Consider the following 5,860-nt stretch of genomic DNA (forward strand, 5'->3'; position numbering starts at 1 on the left):
TCTCTGTTCGCGGGAGTCCGTTTGACAACTCCATCGCACGTGTGTATAGACCAAGGCTAACTGGTCTTGCGGACATAGGTATGTGTACTGTTTGTTAGCATGGTTAGGAGACTTGGTGACCGTAATGCTACGGACTCACGAAATTTACACAAGTTCTATAACTAGACAGTGCAGTTTTATTTTTATAAACGTCATTAAACACTGTTAAACATATTAAATCTAAAAGTCGAATATCATAGGAGATGGGGTAACGTTTGACAACAGAGAATATCCAGGTCATTCTTCGATTGATATCTTTTCACCGATGAATTGATTATAAACTTTATCAACAATTGTATTAATTTCATGTTAATTGTTCGTTAATTATCATATAGTTTCCTCTTAGAGAAAAAAATTAATCATTCTGTGTGTGCAATATTAATTGACGGAATTTTCCACTCCTGGCCTGATTCTGTTCGTGTGTAGACCCTGTAGACTGTGTAGGGAGCGTAGCAAACCCCGAAGCGGGTCGGAGATTTCTAAACTGAAAAATGGGTTCATGGTGAAGTTCAGCATATTATATTATATAGAATTTTAATCATGTAAGTTCTGTGACGAATACATTAGTACGTTTCAGAAATTTAAAAAAAGGGCCTCAGTTTAGAATTTCCCGGCCCGACCCCGATTTTCCTAACCCATTTTAGCAAATGTTAGAACAAAATATACTGAGTAGTTCAGCAAGGATTGTATAATTTTTATTAATCAGAATTCGTATTCATCATATAATCTAATTAAGAAAAAAAAAAGTTTTGACTGCCATCGTAACTTCTCGGCAAAACAAAACGTGTTTCTCCGAGGTCAATAGATGCGTTTGACAACTCCATCGCACGTGTGTAGACCAAGCTAGGCTAACTGGTCTTGCGGACACGTGTACTGTTTGTTATGAGACTGGGTGACCGTAATGCTACGGACTCACGAAATTTACTAATTACACCAGTTTCATATATAGACACTAAGAGTAAAGACAGCGCAGTTTTTTTTTTTTTATATAAAAGTCATTAAACACTGTTAAACATATTAAATCTAAAAGTCGAATATCTTTGGATATGGGGTAACCCATATCTATTCTTGTTTAAATTTAGATCGGGCTCGTCAAACCGCACGTGACATTTGGTGCGTCTAGACTCTGACGTCACATGACGTCGTATGTGAGGTTCAATTCCAAGAAAAAGCCTGAACAGTGAAGAAAGTTAAAGAAGAACGTTTCCTTTCTATTTATCTTCATTATATATCCATTAAAATCAAGGCGGGTAAACTTTTTGTTAAACATTTGTCGTTATTCTCGCGATCGAACGTAGCTAAAACAAGTGATGCATTGTGGGTCGAAATTACGGCATCAAAAAATTCTATCGAATGAATGTGCAGTAGTCCGAATTTTCTCTTCGCACAGGCGTTGCTTTAAGAGCTCGCAGTGACGAGCGTCGCTTCGCGACGCTCGCTGCGCTCGCTATTATTCAATTTTACATATTTTTCCCTTTTATCATATATTTAATTCCCAAACGTTTTTTTCTTTGTAATTGATCTAACTTGAAACGTGAACTTTAAAAAAAACAAAAAACAAAAGAGGAAATGTGGAAACTGAATGGATTGTCATGTAACTCAATCGCATCATCTCGGGTCTTTCCGTCAGAGGTCGGAAAAACAACCTCGAATGTATTAAGATCACCGGATGTTAAAAATTTATACATTTCCTGATTATTCAAATATAGGAAACAACGAGTTAGAAGTCCCTTGTATATTATATTTTAGGTAATATCATTACATTGAATAAAGTTATAATCTCCATATTCCACAGATAAAAGGTCCCCATGCATTTATTTCAAAAATGGTGTAAAGGGGGAGTTGTTATGGCGGCTTCTATATACATTCGAGGTCGATCGTTTTTCCGCTAGTCGGAAAGGCCCGAGAAGTTGCGATTGTCATGTAACTGTCACCTGATAGACTCTTATTTATGATTAAAACCATCAATTCAGTATTTTTTTTTATTATTAGTAAGATGTATTTACAATGCAGTTGCTCATTGCTGCTCTAAACATGCTGAATTCTTTCGTACACGATATACATGAAAGACAGAGGAAATTCGAACGACTGAAAATTCGCCAGCGTCCCTTACTTACAAAAAAACTTTTAAAATTAGTAAAAGTATTTCTAAAATGACTAACTTAGTCACTGCAAACAAATTATCAATCACAGAGATGTTTTCATAAGATTAAGACTATTTAATTTGTATTTTGTATCCTATTTGAACGAGGTCTGGCTGAAGCTCGAAGTTGGTCAACTTTGACTTGAAATTAAAAACTATTTGCACATGAAATCAAAATTCTAACAAATACGTTTTCTAAAAACATTTATTATTAATCATTTCTGAGAACTTACATTATTGCAAGGTAATCCAATTTTTTGCAAAAGCACTTTTTATATATAAGAGCCCACATTTCACGATTTTTCACCGTTTTTTGATATAATTGCGCATGCGTGGACTCGTTGCCAATTTTTTTTTTTTTTTTTTTTTTTAGTCTTTTCTGGACTGAAGTTCTCACTTCCGTTAACGTCGTTTTTGGAGTTCTGGTCTGGTGATAGGAGTTACAGAAACACGGCTAGATGAATCGGTTTTGGACAGTGAGATTAACATAGATGGATATCCCATTCTTAGGAGATATCGGTGTCGAACTGGAGGGGGAGTTTGTCTTTACATATTAAATAAATATGCATTCCTCGACTACCTGACCAAAACAACTTAGAAGCAGTATTTATCAACATATTCTTGCCAAAAACAAAACCTATCCAAACTGGAATACCATAGGCCACCAAATCAAATTTGACTTTTTGGAACATTTTGAAAACCGTCTCCAATCCTTGAGAGCCGAATATGAAACATACATTTTTGGTGATTTTAAAATTGATTTTAAGCCATCACATCCTTTATACAAAGCATTCGTCCATATCCTGAATATTTTTGATCCACAGCAGATAATAGATAAACCTACGAGAATCACGGACGTAACAAGTAGTACAAAATTGACCATATTTTAACAAACAGAACAGGAAACCTAATGCAGTTTGACACAATATCTACGGGACTCAGCGACCATTCCATTATTTACTGTTCTCGATGCATATCAAAAGGACACTTCAAACATCATAACACTGTAAAATTGAGATCACTAAAGAACTACAGTCCAGAAATTCTACAAGAAAAATTAATACAAGAAGAATGGAATCAATGCTTTTCAAACTGTGTGAATGAATCGTGGAAAAGTTTCCAAAAAATTTTTAATAAAGTTCTGGATGAAATTGCCCCCATAAAAGAAGTCAGGCTTAGCAACGCACCGAGCCATGGATCACGCAACAAATTTTGGACCTTATCAGTGAAAGGGACCAGGCCCTGAATCAGGACAAAAAGGACATTATAAACTTTATTGTGAGTTAAGAAATAAGACTCAAAGAGAAATTAAAAAAGCAAGGTCTGATTATTTTTCCAACAAAATTGAGGAGGATAAGGACAATCCAAAAAAAATCTGGCAACACCTAAAGGATATCGGTTTCAAGACAAATCAAAATCAAGATATTAAGATTTCTTTAAATTTAAAGGATAAAGTTTGTCATGATCCCAAAACTGTTTGTAAGTACTTTAATGAATTTTTTACAAATGTTGCTTCAACACTGGTGCAGAAATTACCAAAGTGTTTAAATTTTTTTCTACATACTCTGTAAACTTTTTATCATTTTATCAGAAGAAAAACGTTGAAAATTGTAATTTTATACTCAAAACTGTTCATGAGGATTTTATTTATAACGAGCTTTTGAAACTCAATCCCAACAAAAGTACAGGTCTTGATGACATCCCAGCTAGATTTGTTAGAGATGGAGCAAATTTTTTGCAAATACCCATTACATATATTATCAATCTGTCTATCTCTTCTGGTATTGTTCCTGATGATATGAAAATAGCCAGAATCAAACCTCTATATAAAAAAGGTAGTTCACTTGAGGTTGGTAATTACGGACCTGTTAGTATTTTGAGTATTGTTTCCAAGGTTTTAGAGAGAGCTGTGCATACACAACTTGTCAAATTTTTAGATCAATATAAAATTTTGTATGAATTTCAGTCTGGTTTTAGAGGACATTTTTCTACTGAAACTTTTTTGATACATTTGCATGATTTTATAAAATGAAATACATCAAAGGGTTTATATACAGGTATGGTCATGCTCGACTTTCAAAAGGCTTTTGATACTGTAGATCATGAAATTTTATGTAGAAAACTTAATGCCATTGGATTATGTAATACAGACTGGTTTGGATCTTATTTGTCAAATAGAAAGCAATTTGTACAATTAGAAAATGTTATGTCTGACCCAGATGTAGTAAAATGTGGGGTACCTCAAGGCAGTATTTTAGGCCCTCTACTTATTTTTAATCTATATCAATGATATGGCTTTCAGTATTGATCCTGACTGCAAACTTATTTTATATGCAGATGCTAGTGCAATTTTATTTTCACATAAAAATGTAGATTATATTTCAGAAAAAGTTAGTACTGTTTTAAAACAATATTCAAACTGGTTAGTTGTTAATAAGTTATCACTACACCTGGGAAAAACTGAGTGTATTTTATTTGAAAAAGAAAGAAACTTACAAATTAATGTTTAAGATTTTCACATTGAGTGCAATAGCCATACTATTCATTCTATGGAAAAAGTGAAATACCGTGTAACTGGATTTTTCTACGGGGTGCTATTTTTGGCGAAATTCTGCGATCAAGTCTTAATCGCAAAAAATTCAATCGCAAAAAATACGTAAATAAAATCCGGAATTTTCAGTTGCGATCATGGAGGTTCTACTTTTACAGATACCGGAAGTATATGTAAATAATGCCATTGCACGTTTTCAATCGTATTTTACAGGTAATATACTTGATATCAACAGCAATGATTGTTTTTCGAATAAATAAAACGAATTCCTAAAGATTCAATATTTATTTGTTTTTACATTGTATTTCAAGATTTATTTATATGAAACCCGAATAGCAATTGTCGGTTTGGCTATTCCGCGGCTTGATCGGGTCCTTCACCAGTGTTTACCAGATTTTTCTTAATCGGTATTCTGTCCTTGAGAAAAGAATTTCTTGTGTAATATTTCCCCTACTGAGATTATATAAACTCTTTATAATCATAAATGAAAGTTCATAGTCTATGGAAACTTACTGAAACGAACTTCTATAAATTAATTTCAAAGAATTATCGTCTCGGTTTCAATTCAAAATAATTGTGACTTTGTTTCTAATTTACCCTGTGAATAATAACCCATTAATTATAACAACACACAGGTGTAGTGTCATCTATGTAATCACCCAATTAACAGCTTCACTGTTTCCAGGTAAGTCCAGACTGTCTATTTTACGCTTGATTGGCGTGTATACAAGTGCAATCAAAACTTAGAGAGATAGAGAGTAAAATTCAATGAACTATGTGTAACGGGACCCAGGTTTTGGTTCGAGAGACAGAGAATTTTGAGAGATAGAAGTCCCAGAGATCAGGAGTAAATTTGCTTAGTTATATAGAGGAAAAAACGGGACCGGAGGTTCACTTCGAGAGGTCGGAGTTCAAGCCATCGAGAATCACCTGTATTTTAAATTGCTTTGGTTTGTTCAATGAAAAATAAAAATAGACTTTACTGTTTAAATGTCTAGTAATAAAATTCAATAAAAATAGACTTTATTGTCAAAGTAAAATCGCAAAAATTAAAATCGCAAAAAATAAATATACCTATTTCAGGATTAAATCGCAAAAATTTGCACCCGCATTAAAAACCAGTTATA

The sequence above is a fragment of the Saccostrea cucullata genome, unplaced genomic scaffold (assembly GCF_032062105.1).
Source record: "Saccostrea cucullata isolate Sc308-1 unplaced genomic scaffold, CSIRO_AGI_Scuc_v1 ctg179, whole genome shotgun sequence".
NCBI classification, from domain to species: domain Eukaryota; kingdom Metazoa; phylum Mollusca; class Bivalvia; order Ostreida; family Ostreidae; genus Saccostrea; species Saccostrea cuccullata.